General features: G+C 39.5%; 1 pseudogene across 1 annotated transcript; it reads left to right on the forward strand.

Annotated features, from left to right (window-relative positions):
* The first annotated feature begins 4524 nt into the window (after positions 1-4524).
* On the forward strand, positions 4525-8377 carry LOC117023202 (survival motor neuron protein-like; annotated as a pseudogene). The gene is made up of 4 exons (XR_004423169.1): positions 4525-4580; positions 7384-8092; positions 8141-8158; positions 8241-8377. The product of XR_004423169.1 is annotated as a survival motor neuron protein-like (transcript).
* Positions 8378-19762: the final 11385 nt, after the last annotated feature.

Raw genomic sequence — 19762 nt, forward strand, 5'->3', positions numbered from 1 at the left:
ATGTCTTAGCTAAGGAAAGAGTTGACCCTCTACAAAATTTATAGATGAAAACTCCTCTTGGCTAATCCAGAGCTCCTTGAATCAACGAGGAAGTTCAAGGCCACTGCTTTTGTAGATAAATTGTTTCAGTCAAGGAAAGGCTGCAGATCTGACAAGCAAAAAATGGCATGCTCAAGAGACGATGAATTTTTACCATATTTCATTATAGAAGACCACAATGAAAGAAAAATGACTTCATCAATCCCATGCTAGGAGCCCTGGTGAAGCTAAGGATAAAAAAAGAAAGCCTCTGAAACTGGCTTCCTTTCATACAAGTTGCATCCATCAATGCAGGGGAGCTTCAGAGAGTCATATGCAATCATAGCTCACAGTGGATAAATCACAATTATCAAGACCTTATTAGCTATTGCCCTAGAGTTAAAGAGGGTCATTGCCTCTATCCGGTAGCAATCGATTGTTTTGTATGGGCTATAACTTGTAAGGCCAAGGTCAAGATATGGTGATGGAAAATTAGGTGAGATATCATAAATCCTCCAGTGCCAATCCTTCTTATCTGAATGAGAGTGCTATAAACTATTAACCCTGAAAACAGGTTTGTGGGAAATATAACAGAATCCAAAATTATAGAGAACTTTCTGATGGATAATACAGTCTACCAGAAAGACCTAGAAAGATTGAACTTTCTTCACCTTCTAAAAAAATAAGAAAATTGAATTCACCTTGCCTTGATGCACATGGTTAATTCTTCAGACCAGCAAGTACTCGTCAAAATAGGGGGGTAGACACTTGATAGAGGAAAGAGTCATTTATTTCTCCTCCTCGTCTTCTCTTGCTATGATCCAAGAGAACCCATGCCCTAAGTGAATGGGTCACAGGTGGCAGATATCATGTGAGGGGATAATTCTGTCATAGTGTGTGTTTTTTTTGTCTCTGTAACTAATCACCAAGAAGCAAACTACAAAGAAAAAAAAAAGAAAGAAAGAAAATATAATTCTCAAGTGCCCAAATAAAAGATGTCTTGTAACTTTTTAGAATCGTCAGAAAATATTAACAATTTGTAAACTTAAGGAAAGGGTATATAGTGTTACTTGTACTATTCCTTCAATTTTTCTGAATGACTGAAAATATTCCCATTAAAAAGTTGGAATAAAATCTTGTCATAGTTGGTACTAAAGCAAAAGTAGCTGTGGTTTAATTCATGAAAATAGTTTTGTATATTCCTTGCATTTATATTTTTTATAGGATAGTTACTTGCATTTTTATAGGCATAACAAACGGCTTCTATGTTTATGTATACTGAAGTTTTTAGACCTAGCATTGTACCAACTAGAAATATTTATAAATCGGCATTTCATATTGATCACAACAAATAGTCAGTCAATGAAGACACCTGTGTCTTGTTTGGCAATTTCAAAAAACTCTGAAGAAGATAAGACAAAAAGTCAAGAAACTAATGTTGTCTCTGATAGTTTTTTGACTTGACAGTTGAATCAAGCAAGAAAAATAATGAATCAATTTTCTAAACTTTACACAACTGAAAAAGCATAAGTTTTATTAATTCCATGAAAAAGCATAAAGTTTTATTAATTCCATGAAAAATAACAGATATTTCTCAAATGAGCCTCATTTAGAAATGTCAGAAATTAGAGATTATTCTTAAAAATCAATGGATAATGAGATTGAATCTGATAAATTCTCCAGTCGCAGAAAGGGAAACAAGAAAATGTAAATCCAGTGTTGTCTCTGGAGTCTCAGCTAGTTGAAAAAATCTTAACACTAAATTAAATGTTTCTTAAATCAAAATTGAATTTTTCTATAGGCTTCCCTAGTGGCAAAAATAGGGAGCTTCAGAAGCACATGGGCATAAAAACTTTCAAGCGTTCAAAATGTTTTACTTTACATTCTCCCACTGCTTTTCCCACTATTATTGGACACTATTATCTGCTAAAATGATCCATTAGAAATGCTAGATTTATCATGTTCCTATACTTCAAAGTCTCACTACCTTATATGTATTCCTAATTATTCAGTGACAATTTATACCTGTTCTGGTATTATTTCAGTTGTAAGTATACTTTTTAACCAGAATTTTTTATTTAAAATATTATGATCCTCCGCTACCATGTCAATTAAAAATAAACAAAATTCTGGCTGCACTGCTAATTGTAATAAGTTTTAGAAGATGTTGGTAAGGTATAAAAACTTCTTAGATTTAATTACATTTTTATATTATTTATGCTGAGGATTTAGTGAAAACAGATAAGTATCTCAAAGGGAAAAATTGTCCTGGAAATGTAGTTTCTTCTGCTAGCTAAATTTAATGGTAAGTAATAAAGTAGGCTATTACTTTCCAGGCTTCTAACTAAAAGACTGGTGTTTCAGAGAAGCTTCTTTCAAAAAAAAAAAAAATAGTATGAGAGATGGCAGGAATGAAGAGCCAAGACAAATCCCCAGCATCCCAAAAGGTAGCTAGCTGATCTGTAAAGCAAGGAGAGATATCCAATAACTCCACAAGCTGATAGATAAGCTATGAAGTACAAGAAGATCCCTGGAGTCTCAGCAGTACTCAGATACAGGCCCCGCTAAAGAGACAGTCCAGATCCCACCCCAAACATTTGAGGCCAGTGGTGATTAAACCAAACTGCAAAAAAGTGCACACCAAGCTCAATGGCAGATCAGCCCCACTCTAGTAGCTTGATATGCAAAAGGGTGTGCACCTTTCTGAAAGTAAATATTATTTACTTCAGCCTCTACTATTATACTAAATTCCTAGAATGCAATTAAGAATTGCAAGACATATGTAAAAACAAGAAAATGTGATCCATGGTCATAAAAGTAAACAGTCAATAGAAACAGACACAGAGATGTCTCAAATGTTGAATTTATCAGACTAGGTCTTTAAGATAACTATGATAAACATACTAAAGTATGTAGTGGGAAAGATAAAAACATGTCTGAAGAGATGAAGGATTTCAATGGAAACTATTTTTTAAAAAGAATCTAATGGAAATGCTAGAAATGAAAAATATGATACCAGAAGTAAGGAATTCACTAGATGGGTGTAACCACAGATTAGAAAAGCAGGGGATAAGCTCACAGAGCCAAAAATAGATCAATATAAGTATCAAAACTGAAACAAAAAGAGGAAAACAAAGAGGGGGGAAGAAACAGCAGGTCTGTGGGAAAAAATATCAAATGGTCTAACACACCTGTAATTTGGAATCCCAGAAGCAGAGAAGAGAGAAATTGAAGCAAAAGAAATATTTGAAGATCCACTGGCCAAGAAGTTTTCAAAATTGATAAAAGACAACAATCCTTAATAAAGTAGATAAACAAATTGTAGTGTATATTTATAAAATGGAATACTATATAAAGCAATGAAAATGAATAAGTTACAGTTACATGTAAGAACAGGATTAATAGCACAAACATAAGCAAAAAAAGCAAAATGCACTATATAAAGCATTTTCCATTAATATAAGTTTCAAAGTTAGGCAAAACTAAACTATATTATTTTATAGATGCATACACAGGTGGAAAAAGTCTAAAGAAAAGAAAGAAAATTATTATCGAAAGTAAAGATAGTGGTTACTTGTAGAGCTGTGCTGCCCAATATAAATATAATGTGAGCCACAAAAGCAAGCTCTAAATGTAATTTTAAATTTTCTAGTAGTTACATTCAACCAAGGGGAAAAACAGGTGACATTAATATATATTTTATTTAACCCAACATATTTAAAATATTATTTCAATATGTCATCAATATTACAAATTTTTAATTAAGTGCTTTACATTCTTATTTTTATACTAAGTCTTCATAATCCAGTGTGAATTTTACACTTAGAGCACATCTGAATTCCAACTGGCCACATTTCAAGTGCTTTTAGTCACATGTGGCTAGTGGACACTACACTAGGTGGCTCAGTTCGAGCAAATATGAGTCAGGAAAGAGGTTATCTCTACAGGAGAGAAGTAGGATTATAACTGAGAAGGACACGTAGGGATTTCTGGGGAACTGGCATTGTTATCTTTCTTGATGTGAGTATTGGTGACATAAATGTTCACTTCATAATTATTCATTTAACCATGTGTCTACAGCGTAAACTTTTTTTTAATGTGTTTTGTTCCATCAAAAAAATGTTTTAAAGATACTATAAATGTATATCCTTGTACATGTATCATTATAAACTTAAGCAAGTATTTCTGAAGGATAAATTTATAGAAGTGTATTACTAAATCAAACGATACAAACATTAAAACATTTAGTAGTACTAAATGACCTTCCAAATGCTTGTACCAATTCCTACTCCTACCAATGAGTGAAAACTCCCATTTCTCTACATACTTACCAACACTGGGTTTTATCAATTTTAGGACATTTTTCACAGTTATGTGTAAGAAGATATTTGAATAGCTAGGGTCACTCAATGACTATTTAAAGGAATTATAAACTATTCAATTCAGCACAAGTTCTCCTTTGGCATAAAAATCAGGTTGTAGGTCTTACAGGTGCCTCTGAAACCGATGGGCACCCGCATTCTTGAGCTGCCATCCCCTGCATCAGCAATTTCCTCCTGCAGGTAGATAGTATTTGAAACAGCCTTCCCTTGAAAGTGCGTACACCAACCTCCATTCTGACTGCATGATTTAGCCTCAGGGCTGTTCATGCTGTCAAGCTTTGTCTTGAGGGGTAGCCAAATACAAGACTTCAAAACCAATGATGACCTTGATCCACAAAATGAAAAAAATCTTTCCATCTTAGCATTAGTCCAACCTTTCTTCTCTAAAGTGTCATTACAATCCTGTTTCCTTTAACGTGACATTTCTAAATGTTTAAAATATATGTTTGGGACTCCCCTATTAAAACTGCCATCAGAGATGGATTATCAGCCACACAAGAAACATGAGTCTCATAACTCTAAAAATTATTCTAGAGTAATTTTTATTTATTTATTTATTTATTTGTCAGGTTCTTCTCTCTTTCCCTCTCCTTCTTTTTCCTCCTTCCCTTTCCTCTTCCCTCTCTCTTTTATTTCCCCACATTGCTTAGCTTAGTCTTGATCTCTCCTTCCTTGCTCTTCAACTTGAGCCCACAGCCTGAGGATCCCAGGGCCTCGCAGTCCACAGGCAAGATGCCCCAGGACCAAAATGTAGGCAGCAGAGAAATGAGGGACCCTGGAGGCAAATTGCGACCCTATCCACAGAAGGATTTGCCTTGAGCTTAGCAAGCAGGTCTATGCAGAAAGGGCTTCCATGTTTGGGGCTGATTTGCTGTCAAAAGTCAATCACATAGGCACAACTTGGCTTCCTAAGTAAAATGATCAGAACTGCTTATACTTTTCTCTAAGTCAAAAAAAGGAAACTGTCTGGTATTGTAGAAGTATAACTGGAGAACAACATAACTTATTGGTAAGGATATCCAGGCTCCATTGCAGATCTCCTGAATCAGAATCATCAAGGATGATCACCCTGGTTAGGAACCACTTAACAGAAGGAAGCACATGGAGCTTCCATTTTAATAGTCCTGGGCGTAAATCACTCACACACACAAACACACACACGCCAATCACTTATTCGTATGTGATCTTTGAAAGTTTCTATGAATCTTGTTTTCCTTATTTGTAAGCTAGAGATGATGCTTACCATGCAGGGCTAGTTTAAGGATTCTGTGTGTAAAGCACTTGCACGTAATAGGCCCTTAAGAACAAGTACGTACTTATTAAAATAATAAGATGATTTTAACAAAATGTGGTAAGTGCTAACCAATTTTCCTGAGACTTTTTACAATAAGCTCATATGATTTTTATACTTAAAGGAAAAAATAAAGCTACTTCTATTTTTAATGGGTGGTGCTTTTTCAAGAGTATACCCTTTAAATATCCATTATAGAAATCTGCTATTAAAATTTTTAAGAGGAAGAAAAATGTGGGTCTGTTTCACGGAATAGGAACTAGGGGTAAAAAAGTAACTTTCATCTCTTAAAAATGTAAGTTTTTTCAGCCCGGTTATATCTACAGATAATGAAATGGAAATGAACAAGACAGACACAAGATCTACTCTAAAGTTTTTGTAGACTACTAGGAGACAACTTACAACAGGCATCAGCAGAATTGTACTAAGTGAAACCATGTCACAGGCCCCTCCCCTGGTCTGGAGGGTCACAGAGGTTTCCTGAGGAAGACACACCTGTGCTGGTAGACAAAGGAAAAATCAAGAAGGAAAGTGTAGAAGCATTTGAAGGACAGAGGAAAGAGCCTGGGTTTACACTCTAGGTGGAAAGGAGGCCAGCGAGGGAAGGGAAGTAGGTTGAGAGTCAGACCAAAACTTCTGAAGCACAGAGGGTCAGATCACCTAGGTCTTGTGGAAATGTTAAGAATTTGGAACTGATTCCAAATGCAGTAGAAAGCCATGGATGGGTTTCAGGTGGAAGTGATATAATCTGATCTACTCTTTCACAGGTCAGTCTGGGTGCTTCATGAAGAATTGAGTTGTGATAGAATAAGAAATACGTATTTGGTCTTCATCCTAGGTTTCTGGCATAGAGCTCCTAAAACCCTTGGAATTTCCTGAGTGATAGAGGTGAGAAGAGTGTTTTTCATTATTCATAAAAAGGTCCCTTTCAACCATTCCTGGGTTTAAGTTAAAGAGGGACTCTTGATGGGGCCCTAGATATTTCAAGACTGGGGCTGGAGGAACCAACCATGTGATTAGATTGTTGGAACTTTCAGCCCCACCCCACCCCCTCACCTCCAGGGAGATGAGAGAGGCTGGAGATTGAGTTTAATTACCAATTGGCCAATGATTTAGCCAATCATGTCTACATACTGAAATCTCCATTAAAAACCCTAAATGACGGGGTTGGGAGAGCTTCTGGGTTGGACACACTGAGGTGCTGGGAAGGTGGCACACCCGGCGAGGGCGTGGGAGCTCCCTGCCCCTCCCCACATACCTCTTCCATTTAGCTATTTCTGATTATTCTTTATAATAAACCAGTAAGAAAAGTTTTTTCCTGAGTTTTTGCAAACTATCAACCCTGAGAAAGGGGTCATGGGAACCTCCAATAATGAGTGTCAGAACTGAATTGAATTGTAGGACACTCAGCTAGCCTCAGGGATTTGGTTTCGGTGTGGGAAAAACACACACACACATTTGGTATCAGAAGTATTGTGCACACAGAAAAAGAGTTTTATTTAAGAATGGATTCAGGGGAAGTAAGAATGAATGGAGTAATAGCAATGTAGGTAAAAACATAATAAATTAAAATAGTGGACATTTTAGATTTAGCAGGTGGAACCAACAAAACTTGATGGTTGGTTGGAAATGGCAATGAGGAAAAGGGGAGCAATAAGGGTAAATCCTAGGTTTCTGATTTGGGTAACCGAGCTTGGGAATTCCACTTTGTGAGAGGGGAACCCTGAAGCAAGATCAGGTCTTAGGGACCAAGAAGAGGAAATTAGAGGCCACGCACCCCTCAGTAGCTGAGAAAGTGGTGTCCCCGGGGCAGGAGGACTCGGTGCTGTCCCATCGCGGCATAGGCCGGAGTGATGATTCTGACATCTGGGAAGATGCAGCACTGATAAAAGCTTACAATAAAGCTGTGACTTCATTTAAGCCTGCTCTAAACAATGATGACATCTCTGAAGGTTCAGATAAACCAAAAGGCATACCTAAAGGAAAACCTACTAAGAAGAATAAAAGCCAAAAAAAGAAGACCACAATTCCCTTGAAGCAGTAGAAAATTGGTGACAATGTTCCGCCATTTGATCAGAAGATGGATGCATTTACCCCGCAACCATTGTTTCAATTGATTTTAAGAGAGAAACCTGTGTGGTGGTTTACACTGGATATAGAAATAGAGAGGAGCAAAATCTGTCCCATCTACTTTCCCCAACGTCTGAAGTAACTAACAATATAGAAGAGAATGCCCAAGAGAATGAAAATGAAAGTCAAATTTCAACAGAAGAAAGTAAGAGCTCCTCCAGGTCTTCTGGAAATAAACCAAATAATATCAAGTCAAAAGTGGCTCCATGGAACTCTTTTCTCCCTCCACCACCCCCGATGCCAGGATCAGGACGGGGACCAGGAAAGCCAGGTCTAAAATTCAACGGCCCACCACCAACACCACGATCACCACCACCAGCACCACCACCACCACCAGCACCACCACCACCACACTTCCTATCGTGCTGGTTGCCTCCTTTTCCTTCTGAACAACCAATAATTCCCCCACCACCTCCTATTATGTCCAGATTCTATTGATGATGCTGATGCTTTGGGAAGTACGTTAATCTCTTAGTATATGAATGGTTACTAAGCTGGTTACTATATGGGTTTCAAACAAAATCAGAAAGAAGGAAGATGCTCACATTTTAATTAAGTAGTGTTTCATACAGTATTCTTTAACAGGTGCAGCTCTCTCCCAAGGAGAAGAGTATTTTGATGTGCCCTGGTCGATGGTGAACAAAATTTTCATCATTTTCTTCATGAACACTTGGTTGAGTGGCACAATCATTTGCATTCCCCTTGTCACATGCGACTCATGCTTAAATAATCAGCCAGGTATTTCTATATTTCTAGGGAATAATCAGTGTGAATCACTGAACAATGGAAATGTGAGTGATTAAAAGAAACTCAAGGTCACATATAGTGCAGAAAAGTCAGTCTGAAATATCGCATTTGAGCGGTATTTGTATATTGTAACTTTCTTAGTAAATATGTTAAGCTTTTTATTAATGTCTGTAAAAATAAGTGATAATTTTCTAAAGCAAAAAAAAAAAAGAAAATTGGAGTGTCCAATATATAGGAGGAAATACAAGACAGGGTGCTCAGAAACAAGGCCTGAACTACATTATACATTTGGGAGTGCTCAGCCCAGAGATGTGTAATCAGTGTGTCCCCAGACACCACCTCCTCTAACTGCAAAGAAAGACCGTATCTCCCTGAACATCTAAATGGCTCTATCCTTTCCCAGGGTTCTCCTCCAGAAATACCCAAAGACTCTCAGAGCTGCTCACACTGGCCCAGCTCTCCCGACTCCTATATGTCTTTGCTGCCACCACAGCGAGGGCAGAGGACTCAGATGCGTCCCTCTAGGCATGTCTCCACCACCACTGACTCTGTGGCCAGACCTACAGACTGCCTCCAGTACCTGCTCCCTGGAGGGCAGAATCAGAGGCGAGTGTTGCCACCAGTAGAAAAACTGTTTGAATGCACTCCTGGCCTCTCTCCACCTGGGGAGTAAAGTGACTTACTTGCTTGGAAATTTGGGAAGAACCAGGAGTGCAAGACCCATATTCACCTACCTCCATAGGGAGCACCAATCCGGCTGGCTCTCACCCCTATGCCCCGGTCCAGCCCTACCTGTGGCTGAGAGAGAAATTCTGCTTAATTCTGGGCTTTGAGGTAAACAAGCCCATTTAAATAACAGACCTAAAATAAATCATGCCCTTTGACAGTAAAAAGCTGCTGTTTTGGCCCATTGTGGTAATAACACATCAAATTACTATTTGCTGACTCTCCATAACAAAAACTAGATGTATACATCATTTTTAAGGGTTGCTTCACAGTCTTCAGTATGATACACCATAGTTTAACCAGTCTGCTATGAACAGCCATTTATCTGGTTACCACATTTCTACTATTTTAAGTCTCATCTCAGTTATATTCTTGAACATACAATTTTATACAACTCTCTGTGGTCTAAGAGTAGAACTGCTGGGTCAAAGGGCATATATGTTTTTTGTTTGCTTGTTGTATATTTTTTGTTTTTTAAATATTGATTAAACAGCTTGATTGAAGCAACATACATGTCGACCAGCATAAATGTATTAGTCTTTGATTGCTGCCTAATAAATTACCACAAAGTTAAAAGCATATAGAAGTTTCTGTGGTTCAGGAGTGCAAGTACAACTCCGCTGTGTCCCCCACTCAGGGTCTCACAAGGTGGCAATCAAGGTGCCAACTGGGCTGTGTTCCCACCTGGACACTCAATAACCGTACAGAAGGATTCTCTTCCTTATCGCTGTGTGAACGAGGGTCTGGCTTCTTACTAGATGTCAGCTAGAAGCTGCCCACAGCTCCCAGAGGCCACCCACAGCTCCCTGCCCCCTCCGCAGTAAGTTCACAGCATGGCTCTTTGCTTGTTCAAGGCCAGCAAAAGAATCTCTCTCTTCAGTCTGCCAAGGCAGTCTTATAAAATGTAGCATAATCATGGAAGTGACATCCCATCACTGTTGTCACAGAAGCAAATCAGATGTCCTACCCACATTCAAGGGGAGGGGGTTGGAGAGAATATAACACCAGGGGGCAGAGGTCATGGAGCCATCTTAGAATTCTGCTTACCACAGTGAGGGTGCCCAGCTCCCCGTGCCATTCCTAGGGAACAAAAGCGATCTTGTTTTTATTGGCATTCTTTGATTACCACTGAAGCTAAATACCTTTTTATATGTTTACTGGATATTTCCTATTTCTTCTTTTGTGACGTTCCTGTCCTTTGCCCAATGTTTTATTGAAATGTTAGCATAAATCAGCAATCTGTTATCTGCAACTCAAAAAATTTTTCAAAAATTTTAAAAATCTTAAATTGTTCACAACCCATTTGGTAGCATAATCAGGCATGTGCTAAACTCATATGTCAGCAAAACGTTCTCTGGACTGATGCAAAGCAATTTATAGTTTTATTTATCTCATTTAGCGTGAATATTCATATTATCTCAATGCAGAACTAGAAATATATTTGATTAATTGCATACTTCCCTAGACTTCACTAGGCATACTAAGTAATATACATCATTTACCTTTATAAAGACCCCCAAAAAATAGAATTCTAAAGTATTTATACTCCCAAGGGTTTTTGATAGAAGTTATGGAACTCTATTTCTTATTGATTTTCAAAACGTTTTTTAGACTAGGAAAGTGAACAGTACCAGTTTCTCCCCATTTTGTCATGTTCCGATCTTTTTATAGCAGTACCATATGTTTTTTAAATTACTAATTAATTCATGTTCATTGCAAAAAAATTCAAATATAGATTATCACAGTGGTTCTTGATCCTTTCAAGTCAATGATGACTGAAAATCTGATTAAAATAGTAGGAAATCTCCTCAAGAAATTTACATATAATTTTGCTTATGATTTCAGGAGCTTTAGAGGCTTAGACACCAGATGAAGAACCTCTGCTTTCTATGCTCTGCTTTATGCTTTTCATCCTTTCCTTTGACTTCAATTATCATCTATCTATGACTCCCAAATATATATTTTACATATCTATATCTATCTACATATCTATATCTATATATATATGTATGTGTGTGATATGTATATATATATCTTCAGCCCAGATCCATTTCTTGATTATATTTCCATATTTATCAGACTACTAAACATCTCCACTCAAATATTTCACTAATATCAAACTCAACATATTAAAAATTGAAATCATGTCCTCCTACGCCAAACCCATTCAACTCTTTATATTAATTTTTAACAAATGCAAACACTAACCACTCAAACGAGTTAGCCAAAAATCTGGCCAGCAACCGTGACTTCCACCTGTGCTACCCTTGATGTCTCTCATTGCTAGCCACTTCTCATCTCCACTGCAACAAACTTAGTTTGGCCCCCACGCATTGCTTGAATTCCTCTAACAGCCTCCTAAATAGTTTTCCTACAGAATTTTTATCCCCTCCAATCCATGTTCAACATTGTAACCAGGCTGATCTTTCTAAAATGCAAATCTGATATTACTCCCTCACTTAAAACTCTTTGATGAGGCCCCACTGCTCTCGGGATAAAGTCCAGACTCCTTAATGTGGCTTACAAAGTCCTTTATCATCTACAACCCACTTAATTCCTGCATGTCACGTCTATACCTGATGCTTTCCCCAAGCCCCTGTATCAGTGAATGTCACCACTTACCAAGTTGCTCAAAACAAAAAACTGGATTCTCTCCCCCATCTCACCCTCTAAATCTAATTAGCGACAATACCCTGTTGTTTCTACCTCTGGTGCTATCACCACATTACACCACATTACACGTTAACAATCTTTTTCTCACCTGGACGACTAAATTAATTAGCCTGCCCTCATTGAGGAAGGAGTCCAACAGATAGTTCTCATGAAAAAACTTGACCAACTAGGCTTATTAGAGTTTAATTTCGTACCGTAAAAATGTTTGTGTAAGAAGATATGCTATGCTCTTTAAAAACCCTGGTGAATTTTTAAGAATCATGGAAACTAGAGTTTTCATGTAAACTGTATGTATTCAGAAGACTGAAAGCTGACAGAGCAGGAAAACAAGTACCAAGGAAAAAAATTATGCTTCAGTTAAACCACGGTACTATTTTATTGTTCAAGGTAAATTTGGTAAAGAAATATAAAGGGGCCGAGATTTTATCCTGCTGACAAGTTTCATGGATGCTGACAGAAGACATGAGACTCTAGGTTAGAGACAAAGGTCCTTATGCCCACAACAGCAGCAGTAGCGAGAGTATTAGCATTTTCTTGTTCTGGTTCCTCAAGCTCTAATTCCCACAGGGAGACACGAAGAGGGCCTAGGTGACACCTACATATACAATGGGTTTTTATTACAGGTGAGAACCCCTGAGCTTAGAGAACCCGAATCTTTTCCAACTGGACAGTAAGCATGTCTGCCCTTTGCTCCCGAGGTAAACACTATATCTTCCAAGGTAAACACTATATCTTCCAAGGTTCTAAGCAAACCAACCCTTCGCTCAAAGAGATACTGCACCTTCCAAGGCTGTTCCCTTTACAAACATCCTTGAAAAAATAGTCTGGAACAAAGACAATCAGAACCACTGTTTACAAGACATGCAGAAATGCGACAGGCCCACAGAGAACTATTTCCCAATAATGTCCACTCCCCAAACACACTCATTTCTAGACAGGATTATGCCACTCCATCAGCCACTCTAATTAATCTAACCAACAGCGGCTGGAATTAAATTACATTGTCTAACACAGCATTTAATTAAGGTTAGTATCAGCAGAACTCCATACAGCAGGATGAGGCCATCCTCTCAGTGATCGCATCCATGGCCCCCAGAACCAACCAGCTTCACAAATCCCATAAACCATCAGGGTCTACCGTAGAAAGCCAAGTGGCTTTTTCTTTAAGTTTCTGTACTGATCTTTCCACTTGACCCCAGGCATTAATCCAGGCACAGCAAGATGTTACAGAGATTGCAGACTCCACCTCGGCCCAGAAGGAAGAGGTCTAGAGCAATTCTCTCATCCGTAACAACTTCGGCTAATGAGCTGAAGCCCACCTGAATTCCTTCCAGGGCTAAGGCAGTGCGGTGTCATTCATCACTTCGGCTAAAATTATTACTAAAGTTTGTACTACCTTTTCTAATTGGATAACTCCTGTTATAGGGACAACTGCCCACAAGGTGTGCATAAATTATGACCTTTCTAGAAAGCCTCATTTTGGAGAGATCTCTGTGGTCATCTGAGGGCCTCATGATCTATCAGTGGTGCTTCCTTAAACACTCAAAGGTCTCTTATGATTGTCCCTAAAGTGTTTTCAGGAGAGGTAAGTTAACTCCCAGCTTCCACAAAAGAAATAAAGTCCAGAGGGCACACATGATATCCCTGGAAAGAAAATTATTGTTCTCCTCAAGGGGACCTATATCATTCAAAGGGCATACGTTGACAGTTCCTCCAATGGGGGCTCCTGGCAAGCTGGTAAGCCTTAGTTAGGGTTCTCAATTCAGTTTGAATAATTGAATCCAGTTCCTATTTTTGGAGGGCTTGCCTGAAGGCTGTCAGTCCAAACTACTGTCCTGTCTTTCCACACCACTAGAAAGTGGCATTCATTCACCTCTCCTCCCATGGAATGACTGAGCAATGGTTACGGGAATGGAAGACATCAGAGGTGTAACCAGTGTTTCGCATGGGAGATGCAGAAGGTGGAGCTATCCTCTGCTTTATCTGATAGATTTCTTGGTAAGCTCAAAGGGAATAGCAATCAAAATCATGGTCAGAACCTTCTGGAAGTAGGGGAGGCAGATGGCCGACGCAGCAGTCAGTTCCTTTTAAGGTGCTTGCAACAGTCTGGAAGAGCCACACCAGGCACTTTCCTTCCTGAGAAAGGATCCAGGGTGGCTCTGAAAGACAAAATATCATTAGAGTTCCATCCTCCCCATCCCAGGGTCTAAGGTGTTCCCACCTCAGGTACTAGAGTTGTTGCCCTCTATCACTACAAAATCACTGTCCCCTTCCAGTAGCTATAGCTTCACCTTTTTTTCCCAATAATCTCTACTCACACCCAGACCTTCATTCAGCGAAGTCAGGTGTAAAAGGGGTAAGGCATTTTATAAAACTTACAGAAACTCATTATGCCACCCACGTTGGCTGGCATGAACCACCGACTGACTCAGAGGCGGTGTCCTCACCAAGAGGTGATCAGCCTTATGACATGGGGCTTTATCAATCCAACAAGAGAATCCAGGTGGCTGAGCCAGTTTGAAAGCCCTAGGCCCCCTTTTGGCTGGGCTGCCAACCTACCAGCCTGTGGGTGCCATGAGCGAACAGAAAATCATGGTCAGGGAACAGTCAGTCAGGGAGAAATCCCAAATTTTAAAATAATACATCATTCTGATCATCAACCAGGAAGTGGCTGAGAGAGATGATGCGTTTCTGAGCATAGCGACATTCAGTGACCAAACTGCCTCAGAGGAGTGTGCAGACCAAGAAGAGATGAGGAAGCCAGACTCAAAACTCTATTTGATTTTGAGGAGGCCATTCCAACACTCGGATGCCGGTGAATGAAAAGGAGCAGGATACGTCCATCAAATACCTTGACTACCAACACATTGTTGAGTAGATTTTGTAATAAAAAGCACACTATCGTCAAGCTGTAAATGGCCCAGAAAGCTGAAAACATGACAGAGATTAGTTTCAAGGGCCACAATAGCGTGGCTGAAATCAGCCGATTGGACTGGAACAGCAATACTGTGTCAACAGCAGTAAGGCACAACAGATAGCCCCGAGAGGATGCCAAGGGTCTGATGTATTCAATCCGCCAAGAGCAAGGAGGTGGAGAAGGCCGCGCAGTGTGGCCGCCCTCACTGAAACTGCCTTGGCAGCAGTCACGAGTCTGACTTGCAGTGGTAGCCTCTGCATCAGAAACAGGGTCCTTTCCTACATGCTGAGCCTATGATGCTGCATGTGTTGCCGTGTCCAGTAGGACAATACACCCAGGCAGTCATGGGCGGGACAGGCTCGATGTGAACAGCAGACCTGGCCCTTATTAAGGGCTTCGACATGAGTGACCCAGACAATCTGATCAGCAGCTGTGATGGATCACATTTTGCAGGCCTAAAGAGGGGTGCCATTAACCCACTAGCCTGTAGTTTTCCGAGTGACAGACCAAACTGCTAGACCATTAGCTATAGCCCAGGGGTCAGTAAAAATATAACAAGGTGTATCGAGAGGAGTATTGGTCAGGGCTGTGAGAACACAGTAAATGAAGCAACCGTGCCCATGTTTGGTTCTGCAGAGCTGGTACTGAGGCCGAACAATAGCACCAGGTGTAAGCTTAGCCAAACCATCAGTGAACTTGGGCCAGCACTTAGGGTAATCTCTGTGAATCGAGGTTCCCTTTGAACCAGCAGTTTTGCTTCAGGCAGCAGAATAAGAAGGAAACCGATTTTATCATAGGCTAATTGATATAAACAAGAGTTAATTTTCTACGGCATATTTCTGGTCATCAAACTCCTAAATAAAGACCCAAACACTTCTAATATTAAACATTACATAGATGTGAGTTATATACACATTTAAGAAAGATGCGTAAAAACACATAACGTAATTTTTTTCCACCCTGCTTATTCCAGGTCAGGGTCGGGTGGCTGAAGCCTATCTTGGCAGCTCAGGGATACAAGATAGGACCCCACTTGGGACCCGAGCCCTTCCACTGAGGGGCCACACACACACACTCACTCAGATTGGGACCATTCAGACACACCAGTTCACCTCACGTGCACATCTTTGGGATGTGGGAGGAAACAGGAGTCCATAGAGAAAACCCACACAGACATGTGCAGCATGTGCTAACTCCACACAGACAGTGGCCCCGGCCAAAAATCCTGGGTTTTCTTCTCATCACTGTAGTGAAACAATGTTGAACAAAATGCCATTATTCAAAGACCCACTATATACAATCCGTGGAAGCTACAAGAGTACATCGAATAGGCCCAAAGGGCCCCAACCAACAGGGTCATATTAATGTCCTTTCTCCATTGCAAACATTGCCCAAACTCGACCGGCTCCTGACTATGATGCTTTGGATGTTGCCAACAAAATTGGGATCATCTATACTGAGTCCAGCTGGCTAATTCTAAACATAAAATTTTTTCACTGTAAAAAAAAAAAAATTGCCCAAACTCCATCAGTTGAATTCTGGTGCCCGCTCCTCCCCAGGACTGGACATAATAATAACTTGGTTGGCTACATCCAGTACAGCCATAAAAGTTTGAATCTCTCCCCTCTGCCAAGTTCCCCGGTATACTCGAGCATGTGTGTATTGGATCTCACCATTAATCACCTTTCTCTTTAATGAGACTGAAGTCAGAGTGAAGAGGAGAGAGAAGGGGGCACAAAGGGAGAGAGCAGCTCTGAGCTAATAAGCAGGGCTTTGTATTCAGTGTCAGTGGCCACTCACGCACAGTTCACCCTAATAAACTTCTATTGTTTCCAGGTCACCCAACGGTCTATATTGAATAACACACCCCTCACTGCTGACACCATTTATTTCAGTTTGGGGGATTCTTTGGCTTAGCAGCCACAGTCACATTATCTTTAGAGCTGTCCCATTAGCCTAAGATTCCTGCTTCCACCTGGCCAGAGAGTGAACAACTAAGGCACCATTTAGGCAGCTTGTTTCAATCCTACCTCTCACTGCCCAGCCTCTAATAATTAACAAGTAGGTTACTGGGGGGCCTTATTCCCCTAACCAAACAATACTTGGGCAAGAGCACATACCACTGAATACCAGCGAGCTGTCTCATCTCTCAGTCTGGACAGGGGGGCCATTTATTACCCTTCATCTTCCAGCAGACCACGTCTGTCAGCATCCCATCCTCATCACCAAAACTCTCAATAACTGTGAGGGGTCTGAGACTTTACTTGCAAGCTAACAAGTTAGTCCGGCACAACTTCCGGGATGCTGGCAGAAGACATGCGATTCCAGGGTCACACGCAAAGGCCTTTATTACAGTGACAGTCTCATCTTCTTGTTCTGGTCCCCAGTTCCCACATGACAATGCAAAGAGGGCCAGGTGATACCAGTACATGCAGAGGGAACCCACATCTTTTCTAGTGCCCTTTGCTCCAGAAGGAGACACTATCTCGCAAGGCTCCAAGCAAACCTGCCCTTTGTTCTGGGGGACGACACTGTCTCTTCTCTATATTCTCTATCATACAAACATCCCTGAAAAATATTCCAAATAAAGGCAATCAGTACCTCTGCTTGCCAGACATACAGGAACATGAGACCCATACAGAATTGTCTTAATACTTTTTTTATAAACAGATGAAGTGCAATGATCTCCCCATTTGTTATTTACTAATAAATAGGCTAGACACTTAAATCAGTTGGTGAGAATATGCCTCCCTGATTTATTATTTGTATTTATGTATTCATTATTTTGCTTGAGAGAATATGAATACAGCTCAAACATAACCATATCCAACTACTTTTAACTTCAAGACTAAATTATATATTAACCTCACCATCCCTACCTATAGTGACAGAAATTGACTCTTTAAAAATACCAAATATTTCTATAGAGTGCCAAAAAAATGTATACACATTTTAAGAAAGGAAATAACTATTTAAATTGTAATACTCAATATCTACCAATAACAAAAAAGGAATACAAGTCATGTTTGACTTCTGCAATTACAAGAGGTGCTCAAAGTGGTTACCATCAGCGTCCAGACACTCTGATTACGACAAACTACTGCTTGAGCAATGTTGACCAAAGCGTACACTTGCATACATTTTTTGGGGGTACCCCGGTATTATTACCTCCAGACTAGAAAACATCACAAATCTAGTCCTAAAATTTAGGACCATAAATACTTACATTTTTAAAAAACAGCACAACTTATTCTGGAAAGCATACTAAAATATAATACGAGGTGTGATCAAAAAATACAGTGTATGCTTAAATTAAAAAAAGTATTACAGTAAAAGGCACATTGTTATTAATCTGTCTCAAAATAGTCCCCCTTGCTTCAGACACACTTATTCCATCCTTCTTGCCACTTTCTGAAGCAGTTCTGGAAGTCCTCTTTCATGAGTGTCTTTAGTTGTGCTGTCGTGGTTGCCTCGATGTCCTGAATCAATTCAAAACATTTACCTTTCACAGTCATTTTGACTTTGGGGAAGAGCCAGAAGTCGCACGGTGCCAGATCTGCTGAATAAGGTGGATGAGGACACACAGTAACGTTTTTATTTGACAGACATTGCCATACCAGAAGCAATGTGTGACACACAGCTCTTCCATTGTGATCACAAAATACACTGAATGCTGCTGCCAAGTGCCAGCCAACAGAAAGGCAGGGATCTTCAATACGGAAAGCAGCATGTGGAACTTTAGTAACAGTGTGTGACAAGTTTCAACTTGTTTGATGCAGTCGGTCGGGCATGAGCTACAGTTGAGAGGTGTGTTTTAAAGTGAGCCATAAATCATGGATCACGAACAACGCATTAACATGAAATGGGCAAACGGTTTCATCCTCCATCATGACAACGCTCCGTGTCACACATGGCTTCTGGTATATGGCAACTTCTGTCAAATAAAAACATTACGGTCTATTCTCATCCACCTTATTCACTGGCACCGTGTGACTTCTGGCTCTTCCCCAAAGTCAAAATGATTCAGGACATCGAGGCAGCCATGACAGCGCAACTAAAGACACTCATGAGAGAGGACTTCCAGAACTGCTTCAGAAAGTGACAAGAACGATAGGGTGTGTTCAAAGTGAGGGGGAGTATTTTGAGGGGGATTAATGGCAATGTGTCTCTTACTGTAATAATTTTTTTATTTAAACATTCACTGTATTGTTTGATCACACCTTGTATGTCTAATTTTTTAAATTAGTAATATTTTTATGTTGAGAGACATGTTAAGTTATACTTACTGCTTATCTGTCCATAACAATCAATTCAGAAATATAAATACTAGATCAATATTTAACAATTGAGGGGAAAAAATATACTACTACATCAGATTATTTTTCTCTTTGAATTTAATGAGTTTACATCAAAAAATTAGGCAGTCATTTTACATTTAAGGAATAAAAATATTTTAAAAAAATACAAAGAGTGAAAGCAGTTTAACCAAGTTTGCGTTTCTTTTTGCTATGGTTTTTAACAATTCATCTCATCATATCTTACTGCAATGCGCAAATGCATTTGCAGTACCCATTACAATCATGAAATTAAACATAAGAAAATACATCATTAATAATGGCCCTCAGAGGAAACTGATTTACTTTCTATTAAAAACTCTATGGTGTATAAGCATTACACAATAACGCTACTTAGCCACCTTTTATCACAAGAGTCATCACCAAAGTTTTCTGGAAATGAGTCCACATAAGAATTAAATATTTAGAATGTAACTGTATCATATCATGAAAACAACGTCAGACTTTCCATGGCACCAGCCTTCTAAAGCATCACTGCCATGATTTCATAATATTTCATTAAGTAAAAGGTCCTATTTTCTTT

Source organism: Rhinolophus ferrumequinum, chromosome 6, assembly GCF_004115265.2.
Source record: "Rhinolophus ferrumequinum isolate MPI-CBG mRhiFer1 chromosome 6, mRhiFer1_v1.p, whole genome shotgun sequence".
In the NCBI taxonomy this organism is placed as follows: Eukaryota; Metazoa; Chordata; class Mammalia; order Chiroptera; family Rhinolophidae; genus Rhinolophus; species Rhinolophus ferrumequinum.